The 16,671-nt window shown below is 40.7% G+C and overlaps 1 protein-coding gene across 5 annotated transcripts in view; it reads left to right on the top strand.

Moving 5' to 3' along the window:
- Window positions 1-79: 79 nt before the first annotated feature.
- Foxr2 (forkhead box R2) overlaps window positions 80-16,671 on the top strand; it is an 89,412-nt gene continuing 72,820 nt past the window's right edge. For 2 of the 5 annotated variants that reach the window (XM_052753390.1, XM_052753302.1), the window contains exons 1-2: window positions 80-3,014; window positions 4,309-4,380. The gene's annotated coding sequence lies outside the window, so the exon portion shown is untranslated. Of the gene's footprint in view, window positions 3,015-4,308; window positions 4,381-6,859; window positions 6,938-16,671 lie in introns of all 5 variants that reach the window. The other 3 variants (XM_052753471.1, XM_052753542.1, XM_052753629.1) reach the window with 3 other exon arrangements.

Genomic DNA, 16,671 nt, shown 5'->3' with positions numbered 1-16,671 from the left:
TCCCGCACAGGAACTTCCGCTCGCCGAAAGGAAAAGGAGCGGGCTGCATTTTGGGTCCCACAAGGGTAGATAAGACAGCTAAGGGTTGGCGGGGATTTGTCCTGTGCGCAGGAGAGAAGAATCTCGGTATTCTTTAGGCAGGTGCACACGTTATCCTATTGGTTCATAGGTTTTGGCAAACAGCAGGCCCTTCCATTCTCCCCGAAGGCGGGCTGAGCGGGGTGGGGGAGGGGCGCGGCGGAGCATAGTCTTGCAAGGGGTCAGCTGACCCCAGCCCTCCTTGGCTGTCTTGGCTTACGCAGCACATTCATTCTCCCGCCCGGGTTTCAGAAGGCGTTTCTGTGTGGCTAATTAATTCGTGGGCCCATGAGGGACCTGAATAATAGACTTAATGACCAAAGCGGTGGGTGAGGGGAGGAGATGGGCGTGCAGAGGCAGCTCGCAGTGCTCGAGAGGCGCAGAGCCTGGACGTGTTGGCCTGGGCAATTAAGCGGGGCAGTGAGAAGATCAGACCTAGATTTGCGCAGCCTCACAGAGGGCCAGAATACTTCCTGGCAGGCCACAGAGGAAGCAATTAGAATAAGAAGCAGCTGGATGAAAGTGAGCTTTAAGGCTGTTGCCATGGGGACTGAGAGACAGAAAGGCATTTGAAGGGAGACCACTGGCAGGCTTCAGACAATGGATGGGAATGGGGAGCAGAGAGATGGTACAGTGCAGTTGGATCTCGGCTTTCTAGGCCAGCGAGCCAGCACACCTGCCTTGCCCTGTTCCCCGGGTGCCCACTCTGACCTCTGTCCGCTCCTTCTTTTTGCTCAGATTCCTCTGCCTGAAATGCCTCCCCTCCATTCTGCACTGTCTGAGTTCCACCTGCTTGCTCCCAGGCATCTTCCTCGCTCAAGTTGATTTTGGCCTGCCCCAAAGAGTAATGAGTCAGTCCTTACTCCCCCAGGGGAGGCCCCACAGCTAGGCATTCTGCTTTTCTTGTGTCATCTGAAGCGTGAACTTGCTCAGAGCCTGGCTCCCCACCCCCACCCCACCCCCCTTTAAAGTGGATGTAACTCAAGTACTGGCTTCAGAGGGTTGTGTGAATGCAATGAAAAGCCTTGACTGCATAGTAAGCACAGGCTTTGCCTCTAAGTGTGTTTCAAGCAGCAGCAGGTGAGAGTGGCATTTAATAAGTGCATGTTGAAGGAATACGTGATGGAAAAGATGTTTACATGTGGTTTTCTAAAGATGTGTTTTAATTTGTGTGCATGCGTAGCAGAGGGCGTGGGATCCCCTGGAACCGAGTTGTAGGTGGTCGCGATCTGCCTGATGTGGGTGCTGGCAACCTAACTTGGTTCTTCTGGAAGAGCAGCAAGTGCTCCTAACTGCTGGGCCATGGCTCCAGCCGCTCCCAGGCGCTCTTATTTCTTAAAAGGCAAATGGATACTTTGTACTTGTTTGGCTAGAAGGGATGAAACGTGTACTTGACAGTCTGAGTTTATAATCCTACTGGGGAATGACCCCGTGGGGCTGGTAGACTCGGACATCTGCCAGCTTTTTGGTGGAGTTTGTGGAATCGGATATGGCTTTATCTAGTGAATGAACTCCGTGGCGGGGCAGTGTGTCACTGGCAACAGGAGTGCCAGGGGAACGTCACCCAGTGAGGCCCAGACTCCTGCATCTGTGGAGAAAGGAGATGACTGCTGGGGAGAAAGTCACTGATATCAGAGCTGGGCACATGAATTTGGGGCCAGTTTGTGTCAGTTCCAAGCCCTTGATGAGGTTATTGACTATCCCAGTCCTCTGACTTGTTCTGTACAGAAAAACCTGATCTCTCTTGCATTGTCTGTCCAGCTTGCTGTCAGTCTACGTGGAAGTTACCACTTCATACTAGTCATTTTCCAGTTTTTTATTTCCTTTTATTTTATTTTTGTGATAACAATATAATTACAACATTTCTCCCTTTCTTTTCCTCCCTCAAAACTGTCCCATATGTCCTTCCCTACTGTCCTTCCAATTCAGGACTCTGTTTTACAAGTTGTTATTGCACGCATATATGTATATTCATAATAGGTATATATTCCTAAATAGAAACTGTTCCTTCTCTATAATGTTACTTGTATGTATGTTTTCAGAGCTGACTGTTCAGCACTGGACAACCAGTTGGTGTCTCTTCCTCAGGGAATACTATTTCTTCTGTTCCCAGCTTTTCGTAGTTGCCAGTAGTTTTTTGTGTAGGGTTGAGAATTCATGGGTTTTTCCCAGTCCAGTTCACCTTGTTCATTGGTGTCATCCTTGTTCAACACTTGTTTAGGCTGTCATGTTGGTGAAACTTTATGGGTGTGCTTCTGACATTAATTAGAGACACAATCTCACAGCAAATTCTCTGATCCTCTGGCTCTTACATTCTTTATGCCCCCATCTTTCCCTATGTTCCCTGAACCATTACAGAAGGTCCCCTTGACTTAGGATTTATTTATTATATATTTATTCATTTATTACCATATTTGTGATTCTGTATGTATATTGAAAATTTGGGTAATTTCTTTCCAATTTTGATAGTACATACGAGAATGTAATTCCACTTCCTACTTGGTAAAGCAATTTGGGGTATATTTAATGCTGCCACACCAGTGGATTGAGGAAAAGGTGCCATTTCCCCTTGTCTTTACGTAAATGAACCATTGTTTCACTCCACAAGGACAATTCAACTCTGCATAGCACGATAGATAGAGCCAACTAACAATGTACAGCCGAGGGCCTCAACTCCCATCTAGTTTTCCTAGAGAAGTAAGTGGGAACAGGGCTTAGGCTCTAGGCTTTTTCTGCTAAGCCACAAAAACTGATTCCTATAGTGCTTTCTGGTCATTTATCTAGAGGAAAGAGTCATATACAGGTTTTAAAAGCATGGACTCCAAAGGGAGATATTTTTTGGCTCAGTTCCAGATTCTACCATATATGAGATTAAAATCCTTGGGATGTTGCTGAACCACTGCTATCTATGAAATCATGGAGACTATACTTGTCAGGTAATTTCCTATGGGAGGGATTAAATTAGTTATTATAAAGTAGTCCAAAATTAAATATTAGTGACAACAATAGCTCTGGACCAGAAATTTTATCTATGCAAGAGCCATAGTTATATAACATCTATTATGTGTTAGGCATTGATCCAAACTCATTGGAGTTTTGAGAGTGAGATCCCAGTCTGTTAGCAAAAACAGTTTAAAAGCTTAGCATTTTCAAAAAGCTTAGTGTAAAAGATGCTGGCTCTGATTAGCAGAACCATGCATGAGGCATCCAAGCATGAAGTGAGCGATATCAGATTAATTTAGTGTAATCAGGAAGGGTATATCTAAATAAATAAGTCAACATTGGGCTGAAACCTTACTGCTTAATGGGAGTTATGCAGTGGAAAAGGGAAAAGGTTGCCTACAAATAGATGTTTGAGGAGCTGAAAGCCAAAATGAACAGACTCAGAGGTTTCAGTGATTAGAAACTATTCTGTCTATGGCCAAATTTTAGTCCTATCATCAGTATGACATGCAGCTCTTGAGGCACACATAGAGTTTTTAGTTTATAATATTATATATGCTGTATAGTCACACCATAATTTATTATAGTATAACCCCACTGCTTAAACATAGTTGCTCACTTTTAAAAGCAACATTCCATACACATTTGTGTACTTGTCTACTTATCTGTATTTCTAATCACAGAATTAGTGATTTGGATGGCTTGGTACATATAAATCATGATGCAAATGTCCAGGCTTATTTCCTTGAATAGTTGTGTCCTTTCTTTGTAAAGCATCACCAGCAGTGAATGGATAGTATGTTTTTATCACATCTTCATCTTCCCTAAACATTAAGTGTATAATACATTAGCAATCTGATGGGTAAACTAGCACATCTTCTCCTTGTTATTTTTATGTGTGATTAGCATAAAGTACACATACTAAAATTGTACAATTTGATAGATTTTTACTTATGGGTGTAACTGGTACTAGAATTAATTAATTAATTAAGATAACCATTGCATTCTTTTAGAATATTTTTGTTACATTTGTTTCGTGGGGGTGCACCTATGCTGCAGTATGCTAACAGAGGCCAAAGAACAACCCTCAGGAGTGGGGATTTTTCCCTCCATTCTGTGGGACCTGAGGATTGAATTCTGGCTTTCAGGCTTGGAGGCAAGCATCTTTAGTCAGCCCGCTGAGCCATCTCACCAGCCCAATTGTTATATTATTCGTCATCGAATTTCTTCCTGCTCTGTTATAACTGTCTCCCTTTGTTGCTTTTCTCTACCTTTCCTCCATCCTAGGCACAGTTACCAGCTCTCTATCACAAGAGATTACATTACATTTCCTGTCATTTATGGGAATAAATTCAAACAGTAAGTGCTTTCCTAGAATTTTTAAATTGTCTTGAATTACCATGCAAAGTAATGGGGTTCAGAGCTTCATTGGCACAGCTTATGCCATTGTTTTTTGGTCTTTTTTCTTTTAATATTTCAATCATTTTTTAATTTTTGAGATTATAGTATAATTACATTTCTCCCTTCCCTTTCCTCCCTCCACACCCTCTCATATACGCCCCGCCCCACTTTTCTTCAGATCCATGGCCTCTTTTTCACTAATTGTTATTGCCTGCCCCTCCCCGCCTCCCCCCACCCCCCCACCCCCCCCCACCCCCGTTACCTGCTCCCCTCCTCCCTCTTGCTTTCTCCTTCCTCCTGAAATACTTCTTCCTCCTTTCATGTCCGCTCTTGTTCTACCTTCATCCCTCCCTTCTGGCACCTTCCTTCTCATAATCCCTTCTTCACTCTCATTTGCATATATGTACATAAACATGTAAATTTAGGCTTTGCATATGACAGAAAACTGAAGTATTTGTTTTTCTTTGTCTTATTTTGTTTAACCTAATGATCTCCAGTTTCAACCGTTGTCTTACAAATATCACCATTTCGTTCTTCTTTATGGCTGAGTAAAAGTCCATTGTATGTATGTGTATATAGCAAACTTTTTTTGTCTGCTCCTCTCCTGGTGCATATCAAACAGCAGTAAACAATGAAATAAATAATGAACATGTGCAAACATCTCTGTCAGGATGTCAAGTCCTTAAGGTCAATACCCAGGAGTGGTGTAGCTGGTCCTATGTGATTCAATTGAATTCTTTGAGGAACCAGCATACTGATTTGCAAAGTATCTGTACCACTTTATACTCCCACCAGGGTTCCTTCCTCTTTTCTTACATCCTCATCATATGTATTTCTTCCTTTGGCCAATACATAGTGATTTACAAAAAACAAAACAAGATATAATCTTGCTAAGTAGTCCTGGTTTTGAAGGGGTGGTCTTTCTGTCTCAGACTCCAAACTGCTGAGATTAAAGGCATAAACTACTACACCGAGATAGATAATCAGTCTTTTTTTCATTGTTTGAATGATTTCACTCATCATTTTTCTTTTTCTTTTTCCTGGATGACACATCAATGCACAGATGTGGCACACTTTGTTTAATCAGTCACCCGTGGGTCAGCATTTTAACCAATTTGCAGCTTGGGTCTATAATAAAAACCAGGTAGCAAGGACATGCTTTTACTTTTAAATAAACAGAAAATAACCTTCTTTTTAATTTACTAATTTTTATTAGTGCATTTTGTTCTTTGACAATTACTCATGTATTTTATCTTATTTATTATTACTAGTGTGTGTTGTGTGTATGATTTGTATGGGCACACTCATACCCTGACACACACATGGAGGTCAGAGGACAATTTTGTGGAGTCAGTTCTCTCCTTCCGCCTTTTCTAGGTATCAAACTAGGGTTGTCAGACTTTCATGGCTAGTGTTTTTAATCCCTGAGCCATCTTTCTGGCCCTTTTGAAATTAAAAATTAAGTTAGTATACAGCATGATGGGTTCATTACGGCATTTTCATACATACTTGTTCTTATCCACCTCCCTCTCCCAACGCTTTTCCTGTCCTGCCGCTTCCCTCTGGCTGGCTCCCTTTCCTCTTAATAGCCAGCCCATGCTTGGAAGCCATGTAAATTCCATTACCCTCTCTTTCTCCTTCCTCATCCCTCCATTAAGATATCTTCTTCCAGTCAAATGGGGTGGTACATGTCTGTAATCCTAACCCTTGAGAGAGGAAGGCGGGAAGTTCACGAGTTTGAGGCCAGCCTGGGCTTCATGAGAACCTCAAAAACAAAACAGAGGCCCATGAGATGCCTCAGTAGGGAAAGGTCTTGCAGCCAAGTCTGGCAGTCTGGGACTCACATGGTGGAAGGAGAGAACATACTACTGCAGGTTGTCCTCTGATGCTCTCACACTCACATGTGCACCAACACAGATACACACATGCACATAGGCACACACAAAACAAAATAAATAAATGAGAAAATGTAAAAACCCAGAAAAACAACCAAAAGAACCCAAAACAAAGCAAAACAAAACGATCTTTTTCCCTTCTCATGATCCCTTCTCTTATCCCCCTCCTACTCCTTCACTCTTCCCAACTAGTCCTCCTCAAGTGTGTGTGTGTGTGTGTGTGTGTGTGTGTGTGTGTGTGTGTGTGTGTGTGTTTATTAGAGCTGCTCGTATACCATGGGTAGGTTATTTACTGAAGCATGGACAATTTACTAGTGGCTCTATCACAGAAGACAGTTACTCTTCCTCCTCTAGCAACTATTAACTGCCAATAGCTCCTCAGCCAGGCAGGGGTGGGGGCCTCACAAGCCCTTCACCTATCCATGATAGAATGTTGAAGAGCTCCACCTTGTGTAAGCAACCATAGCTACTGTGTACATGATTGCAAAAGCCATATCATATCCAGAAAACACGGTTTCATAGTGTTCTTCTCCATCTTCCAGCTTTTACCCATTTTCTGCCTGGTCTTCCACAATGTTTCCTGGGCCTTGGAAGAGGTTATATAGAGGTCCCTTATAAGGGTAAGCACTCAACAGTTACTTATTCTCACGATTTTGACCAGTTATGAGTCTCTGCATTCACCATCACACACTGCAAAAAGAAGCTTCCTGCCCAAGGCCAAGAGCAGCACTAATCTATGGGGATAGATATAAGGATTTAGAAGGTAGCTTGACTATACACCCATTTAGCAAATTAATAGTAGTAGATTTCTCCCTGGGGTCCTGTGACCTCCACAGCCATCCGTTTAAGCCAGACATCAGACATGAGTTTCTTCCAGTGGGCAGACGTCAAATCCAATCAGAAAATGATCAGTTATCCTCAAAACAGTTATTTTAACTTTTAAGTTTTTAAGGTCTAGTCAACATATTTTAGGATTAAATCTATGATCTTTAAACACATATATAGATTTATGTTACTACCATCACAATCAAGATATAGAGTAGCTACAGCATCCCAAAATACTTCCTTATACAATTCTACCATGGTTTTACCATCTCTCACAACCTGATAAATGACCCCCACTGAATTTTTTCCTATATTCAGAGTTCTATCCTTTATTGAAATGTCATATATATATATATATATATATATATATATATATATATATATATATATGGGGAAATATAAAGTACTAGAATTTTCTCACTTAACAAGAGACCCACAATATTTAGCTTCATGGGTGCATAATTTAAGAGGTTTTTTTTTTTTTAAATACATTTGAGCTGGCGAGCTGGCTCAGTGGTGGGGCACACACTGTACAAGCCTGACAACCTGAGTGCGATCCCCAGAACCCATGTAAAGGAGAAGAGATTCCACAGGGTTGTCCTCTAACCCCCACAAGTCCATCTTGCCATGTGGGTCCCCACTCTACATGATGTACATATATACACAATAAAAGGATTACGTGTCTTAAGAGCCTGGAGGGCTGGCTCTAGAGGCCTCCTTCCTGAGGACTAGTTCTCAAGCCGCCAAAGGAGAAAAGCAGTCAGTAGTTTCACCTAGCTGTAGAGGCTACAAACCACAACAATGACTGGGGTGATATCCCCAGTAGTGAAATGGTGGCACTAATATCTTGGAGGTAACCAGCAGCTGTTGGTTTTCAGGCTAGCTGGATTTAAGGCCCACTCAATGGAAAGGAATTCATTCTTGGTACTATAAACATAGACAACTACCCTTGACTAGGGAGGTCATAGACCCTAGAGTAGAACATTTTACTGCCATTTACACAAACCAATATAAATTCTAAATATTTCTAAGTATTTATTCTTATTGCCACAGATAAGCATAGCCAATACCCATCGTCAAAGAAGTTTCCTTTTGCAACAGAGACTATTACAAAGATTCACAACTGATCAAAATGCAGAGACCAACAGACCGTGGGATGCCCAAACCCAATTGATATATCTACAACACAATTTCTACACCTAGGACTCAAGGGAAATCATGGAAGCAGGGGCAGAAAGAGCATAAAAGACCAGACCATCTGATGTGAGCCACTGTCCTCTAGACATGACAGGGAAGGTGTACCTAGGAAATCTCAACAGTATGTTGCCTAAACAAGACCATGACAACACCAGTCAACTCTTCAGCTTAGATGAGGCAAATCTCACAAGGCATCACACCTAAATGAAGACTTTCAGGAAATCATGAGCATCTGAGAGAGGGAGATTCAGTTTTCTCCAGGGATGAGCCACTCTGATGGATTAGCCAATCCCAAACGGTCATCTCTAAACACATACACATATAAGCAACAGTATATATAGATTCAGTAGGCTTCTGTGTATATGTGTATGTATATGTATATGTATGTGTGTAACAATAATGAAGAAGAGATTATTAATTTGAGAGGAAGCAGAAAAAGAGGAGAGGTAGAAATAATGTGATACAGTACTAATGTATGAATTTTTCTAAAGTAAACAATTGAAATAAATAATATCTTGTGTCTATGTGTGAATGTGTTCATGTGTATGGATGTAGGTGTGCATGTGCCATGGCGTGTTTGTGCAGGTCAGAGAACAGACAGCCTTAGGTATTCATCCTTGTAGCTAGAGTTTTCCTGCCTTGCCCACAGTCAGGACAAATCTCTGTCACTTGCCAGTCCCACAGCTGCTCAGACCCAACCAAGTAAACACAGAGACTTATATTGCTTACAAACTGTATGGCCATGGCAGGCTTCTTGCTAACTGTTCTTATAGCTTAAATTAATCCATTTCTATAAATCTATACCTTGCCACATAGCTCATGGCTTACCGGCATCTTCACATGCTGCTTATCATGGTGGCAGCTGGCAGTGACTCCTTCTGCCTTCCTGTTCTTTCTTTTCTCCTCTCTGTTAGTCCTGCCTATACTTCCTGCCTAGCTACTGGCCAATCAGTGTTTTATTTATTGACGAATCAGAGCAATTTGACGTACAGACCATCCCACAGCACATCCTTACCCTCAGCCTTGCTTAAGATAATGTCTTTTCGGTATAATCTGGGATTACAGATGCAAGCTACCACACTTGCCTTTACCTGGGTTCTGAGGTTTCAAACCTAGGTTCTCACACTTGCACAGTACTTTCCTAAGGGAGCCATCTTCCCAGCCTATCGTTCATCATTGCTGAGCGAGACAGTCCATTGTCTGGCTTTTTGTATATTCAGGAAAAAATACTCAATAAAATAAAACCACACAGTGAAATTTAACAAAAATCAGATAATACTTTTCTGACAACACTCAATTATTTTTACAAAACTGACCCTTCATTTGTTGCTAAATGATATTTATTATAGTCAAAACTTTCTAATATGATGTCAAGTCTACTGGGTATAAAATGATATGTGTCTTGTCTGTGTCATCCAATCTTCTGTAAACAACCATATTTAGCTGATCCCTATGAATATGCAGTTTAAAGATGCACATAACAAATATGGTAATTGTATTGGTGCTATGGCTCAGCAGATAGGGGTACTTGCTGCCAAGTCTGATGGCCTGAGTTGGGTACCTAGGTCCCACATAGTGGAAGGAGAGGGTTGACTCCCCCAGGTTGTCCACTGACTTCCACACAGGGGCATACACGCGCAAGATGGAGGGTGTAAATGTAAAAACACCACGGTAATGGTCACAATCTAGCAAATGGAACTTTCCGCATAAAGGACTTTGATGGAAAAATAAATCAGTTGCTATAGAAATACTGAATATCACTGTGACAACGGACCTCCTAGTCAGACATTTTCAATTTTTAAATGGAAGAGGCTGAAGCTTGGTTCCAATTTCCCCTACAAGCTTTAATGAATACTAACACTGACTGGTTGCCAGGAGTTGTGCAGGACTAGTGACCATCATAGGGACAATGCTGAAAAAGTTCTTACTATTTAGAATTTCACATTGTGGGCACAGGTAGACATCTCCATGATGTCCTTTATTTTTATTTTAAATTAACTTTCAAGTTAGCATGCCACACAGTGGGTTTCATTGGGACTTTTTCATGTGTGTATGTCATTATATTTTGTTCTTGTTTGTCCCTGCTCCCCACTTCCCAATCTATCTCCCTGTCTACTTCTTTTAAAAACATTTTTATTAATGCTTTGAGAATTTAAGACAATGTATTTTGTTTTGGTTTTTGTTGTTGTTGTTTTGTGGAGGGTGGGATGGGTGGGATTTTTCGAGACAGGGTTTCTCTGTGTAACAGCTCTGGCTGTCCTGGAACTCGCTTGGTAGCCCAGGCTGGCCTTGAACTCACAGAGATCTGCCTGCCTCTGCCTCCCCGAGGGATTAAAGGCATGTGCCACCACCTGGCTTATTTTTATTATTATTATTATTATTGTTATTATTATTATTATTATTATTATTATTATTATTATTATTCAGTGTATTTTAACCATATTCACTCCCCATTCCTCCCCCTGGCTCTTAACAGATCCATCTCCACCTCCCTACCCCCAGCTTCATGTCCTCTTTTTGAAAATGATAGCCCACTGAGTCCAACTTGTGTTTCATGTATGCTCATGGGTGGGGGCCATCTGATGAGTGTGCTTAGCTTACACCCTTAAAGAAAACTGGCTCTCCCTCCCCCTAAAAGGCATCAGCTGTCAAGAGCCATTCAGTTAGGGGTTGGACCTCTGGAGCCTGCCACCCAGCCCATGCTGGAATGTTGACTGGCTTGATTTTGTTCAGACAGCTACAAGTGCTGTGAGTTCACGAGTTTACTGGTCCTGTCATATCCAGAAAAGACCATGTAACTCCAGTCCCACCTGGCCTGTGGCTCTTACCATCTTTCTGCCACTTTCTTCCTCAGTGGTCAGCCCCTGAGCTTTTAGCAAGGTGCTAATGTAGATGGCAGATTTGTGGCTCTGCCGTACACATTTATTCTCTGTACTTGGACCCATTGTGAGTTTCTGTGTTAACCACTGTCAACAACACAAAGAAATTTCTCTGCTGAAGTCTGGGAGCCACACTAACATATGGGCATAGATATATGAATTTTCATTTACCCCACTCTTCCTGGACCCTTTCCCCTAAATGCCTCCCTTTGCTTTCTCATCATATGCATTTCATTATCCTCTCCATTTCTCCTCTAACTCCTCCTTCAAGATATTTTCCTCCCATAACACAGTCCCCTTTTTTAATGTACACACACACACACACACACACACACACACACACACACACACACATAAAAGAAACTGATAGTCCTATTCCTTACTGATAGAAACTATTCCTTACTGTAGTCATCAGGCCTTTTGCTTCTGTAATTTCCCTAAGACTTTCAATGTAGTTCTTGAAATCCCTCTCTTTCAGATAAGGAACTGAAGGAAAGAATTTAAGAAACTAAATGGGAGCTGGGCAGTGGTGGCTCATGCCTTTAACTCTGAAAAACAAGACAAAAAAAGAAAGGAAGGAAAGAAGGAGGAAGAAAGAAAAGAAGGAAGGAAGGAAGAAAAGAAGGAAGGAAGGAAAGAAAGAAAGGAAGGAAGGAAGGAAGGAAGAAAGAAAGAAAGAAAGAAAGAAAGAAAGAAAGAAAGAAAGAAAGAAAGAAAGAAAGAAAGAAAGAAAAACTAAGTAAGTGGCAAATTAGTAAGTAGCAAAGCCAGGGCTCGCATCTAGGTTGTGACATCAAAACCAAACCAAACAAAACAAAAAGGCCCAGCTGGTCCCAGGCTCTATACTGGTAATGGTTTACTTATACAATGTGCTCAAAGGTAGGTGTCAGCATCAGACAGTTAATAGCTTCCTTACCCTTCAGAGCATTATTAATGTCTCTCCGTTGTGTTTCTGTCCCTGTTCCTGGAGTTGCCTGTCTTTCCGTCCTGCCACAGCCATCATCAGTTTTTAGTGCAGTTAATGTGTTTGCCTGTTTGCCCACCTGCTTGACAATGAGATAAGAGCTCATATCCAGCCTGACATATTTCAGAGCTATCTATTTACTCAGCAGAACCTCAAACATACCACTCAGTAGAGAGGTGATTTGATTATTCATGATGATACATGCTCTTTGCTTGAAAAATAATAGTGACCCTTTTTTGGTCCTTTATAATAATCTGCAATATATTATTAAAGATAGACTGCTGCATCATTCCTAGTCTTATTTTGACTCTCAGGAGTATGCATTAGTGAGAGTAAAAAAGACTGGATGCTGTGTGCTTTTTACTCACACAAACACTCCTAAGGATGTTTCCTGTCAGGAGGCTTTTCTGAACATCTCTCCTCCAAGCAGAAAATGGAGATACCTAGTTTCCCTACAACCCATGTGATGACTACATTCGACTCTCCTAAAAACTGTGTACTTGAGAAATGAAGAGAGAAATAGTTGCAATGGGCTATCTCACACTGTGCTCCAGATAATACACATCACTTATGCCCATATGTCATTGGACAGAAGATAGGCCCAGCATTTCTCCTAGAACCAATTTGAAAGTGTTGCTGGCTGTGTGACCAGGATGAACTATCTTGTGTGACCAGGATAGAACTAGACGTCAATGAGCCTAACTGCCTGTGCCTTGTGGAGGGTTTTGTGTTTCATCTATGCTCTTGGATTAGAGCCTTCTGGTCTGTGTTTGTGTGTGCCTTCGTATCACTCTGCTACTTCACAATCAAGAAGGGGGCCTCACAGATCATTGAATACAGGACTGAAGAATTTTCAGGCAGGCAGTGACTGTTACTGATATAATCAAGGGCGTGATCTCAATCCCCAGTGAAATGCCAGGACAGGTGAGCTCTGTCGAAACAGGGAAAGCATGAGCTCTCTTGGTTTCTTGTTTGAGAACTTTTTATATTTGTGTTCAACTGGCTTCTCTCCAACAGAGTCCCTCACTCACACAGAGACCAGCACTTACAGGCTTATGCTTTACTTTTTAAAAACTTATTTTTTTAGTATTTAAAGAGCAGGAACCATGATTTTATAGCCTTACATAACCAGTTCTGAGCGTGGTCTGGGATATGATAGGCATTATAAATGCTTCGTTGATTGCTCGATTTTTATTATAATATTGATAAGAAAATTATCCTATACCTCTTAGAGCTCATATAGCAAGCATCTTAAGAAATGACATGTGTGTGCTGCTAGATGGCTATTTAGTTATGATTCATTTCTACTCTAGGTAGCTCATTTCCTACTCTGGTTATTCTTCAGATCATATAAATCTTTGCCTTTTACTATTTTTCCTTATTTAAGGAAAAACTTCCAAAATTCCACTAATTTTTAAGGCCACTGTCAAGGTATCTGTAATGTCTGATCACAACCCACACATTTTTAAAATTTTATTTTTAATTAAAATATTATATAACCCCCATGTTTTCCAGACTCCCTCGCAAATTCATGGCCTCTTTTTCTTTAATTATTATTGTGTAAGCCAAGTGTGGTGGTGCACACCTTTAATCCCAGCACTCAGGAGGCAGAGGCAGGAGGATCTTTGTGATTTCGAGGCCAGCCTGGTCTACAGAGTGAGTTCCAGGACAGCCAGAGCTACACAGAGAAACCCTGTCTTGAAAAAAAAACCAAAAACAAAAAAAGTATTATTGTGTATACATGAATAAACATATAAACACAACCTGTTGGTCCATTTAGTATTACTTACTTGTATATGATTTTAGGACTGACCACTTAGTATTGGGTAATTAACCTTTCTGAATTCATATGTAAAACTACCCTGCTGTGTGCAGAAACTGCTCATTTTTTTTCCGTAATTCCCACTTTTGGCTCCTACAATAGAGACCAACAACTGGTCAGGGTGCTGAGAATAGGAGACTACAGAATGCACAGGCTTCAATGAGGCATTTATATTGCACCCCTCCTCCCAAGGCTTGGATCATTGTGGAAGACAGGGTGGAAAGATTGTAGGAGCCAGAGAAAGGAAGGACAGGAGGGAGGGAGGGAGGGAGGGAGGGAGAAAGGAAGGGAGGGAGGAAGGCAAGCTTTTGAAATTTTCAATTAAAAATTTTATATCCTATTTTAAATTTTTTGCATTAATACTTAAAATAATTTTTGTTTTTAGTCATCTTCCATGAGCATTTGATATACCTTAAGGTTAATTATATTTAAAATTTATAAGGTATCATTTTCAAGGGAAATGTTAGTTCACTTATATTTCAAAATTTTGCATTATCTGAAAGTGCATAAATGTCACTCTGTTAGATTATACCCTCAGTACACTCCTAATATTGATTTGCCAGTCACAGTAGGGAGGTCACAATAGCAAAAGCTGAATTAACTTCTTGGATGGAACCAGGAATGTAAGAGAAAGTATACTTTTCAGCAGAGGTTTATTGGATACCTTTATAATTCCAAGTTGTTGTTAGAAATCTTGCTTTATTCCATTTCTTGCTGTGTAAAATTAGCACAATGCTAAAGTGCTGTTTATTCATCACTGTCTTATCTTCCAACTGAGATATTAAATGGGATATTGCATCTGCAAATGATAAGAAGTATGGTGTTCTAGTTTACTGGTGAGGAATCTAGTCTCAGACTATACCCTTAGATCTGTGTTACATTAGTATAAGTTTATACATTCATTTATTAATTTTCACAATTACTTATGATTTTCTACTTGTAAGATTTTGTACTTTGTGAGTATACATAGATTTATTTTTCCTTTCAATTTGAATCCCATTTACTATTTTTCTTATCTGATATTGATCTGCCTAGTACTTCCATCACAATGTTGACATCATGGATCTTTTCCTTGTTCCTAATGTTAAGGTAAATGATTTTAGTTTTCCACTTCTGAGTATTTCTCCTTACAGATTTTTATCACTAAGAGTTTGAGTACTTTAAATATTTGGCAAAATTAAGCCAGAAAGAATTGTGCACACCTGCAATTCCAGCACTTGAGTGGCAGAGCATCATGAGACCCAGGCCAGCCTGGGATACATAGAGAGGGCCTGTCTCAAAACAAGATTTGAAAATTTCAACAGTGAAACCAAATGAGCCCCAATTTGTCTTTGCTGCACGGTCTCTGACTACTAATTCAGTCTCCTCATTATATGTGTATTTAGATGTTGGGTGTTGTCTTTAAAAGACTTGGTGCATTTCCAGAAATTTACTCATTTAAATATTAGTCAAAGTTATCTGAAATTGAGGGTGGAGCCTACAGTGAATTGTAGTAATGACTCTCCTTTAATCAATGTTATTTCTGTAGTATCAGTAATAATATCCCAAATTTTGATTTTAGTATTTTTTATCAACTGTCAATCTTCTAAGTCTTTAAAGAAATAAATTTGGCATTTATTATTTCTAATGTTTTACTATTATCCATTTTATCTAACTCTACTCTAATATTTATTATTTTCTTCTTGTCAGCCTTGGTTTTAGTTTAATTTTATCTTTAGAATTTCTTGAGCTGCATTGTTTGTTAGGACCCTGTCCTCACTCCTGCACGTATGCAGTTTGGGGTCTTGTGTCTTACATCATCAGGGGGCACTGGCAACTACGTATGCGTGGTGTGGTCACACAATCTGTGCCTTAAAAGCTGGATGCAGACCCAATGCCTTCTCTGCTCTCTTCTCTCTGCTTTCTGCTCTCTGCTCCCTGCTCTGCTCTGCTCCCCTCTTCCCCCACCCCACCATCTTTCTCTCTCACCAGGCCTGGTCCCCTCTCTCCCCCTTTTTTCCTCCTAATAAAGCTCTGAATACTGATACTGGGTTCTGTTGTGACCATGACCTTTCCACGCAGTAACCAGCACCGCACACCGCAACCAGCACCATTTACCATCCTTTCATTGTTAGGTTATTTTGAAAATCTTTCTGCTTTTAAATATTGGTATATACTGCTATAAACTTTCCACTAATATTGCTCCACTGCAGCTCAGAAATTTTAGTATGTTGTGTTTCATTTTCATTTATCTCTAAGTGTCTTAGTTACTTTCCTGTTTCTGTGATAAAACACCATGACCAAAGCAACTTAGAGAAGATAGAGTTTATTTAGGGCTCACAGTTTCAGAGGTTTAGAGTCCATGACTGTCATGGTGGGAAACAAGAAAGCATACAGGCAGACATGGATCTGGAGCAATAGCTGAGAGTTCATCTTAATCCACAAGCAGGATTCAGGGGTTACTGAATGGGAACTGCATGAGCTTTTTGAAACTTTAAAGCCTGTGCCCCAGTGACTCACCTCCTCCAACAAGGGAATGACTTCTAATCCATCCCCATCAGTTTCACCAACTGAGGACCAAGTATAAAAATATATGAGCCTATGGGGACCATTCTCATTCAGACCACCACATAATAATTTCTCATTTTTATTGTGATTTCCATTTTGATGTCTTGGCTATTTAAGAGT

Source organism: Peromyscus californicus, unplaced genomic scaffold, assembly GCF_007827085.1.
Source record: "Peromyscus californicus insignis strain IS unplaced genomic scaffold, ASM782708v3 Scaffold_10__1_contigs__length_136768540, whole genome shotgun sequence".
Lineage (NCBI taxonomy): Eukaryota > Metazoa > Chordata > Mammalia > Rodentia > Cricetidae > Peromyscus > Peromyscus californicus.
The sequence above is the reverse complement of the archived record's forward strand: the minus strand, read 5'-3'. Positions and strand labels throughout refer to the sequence as shown.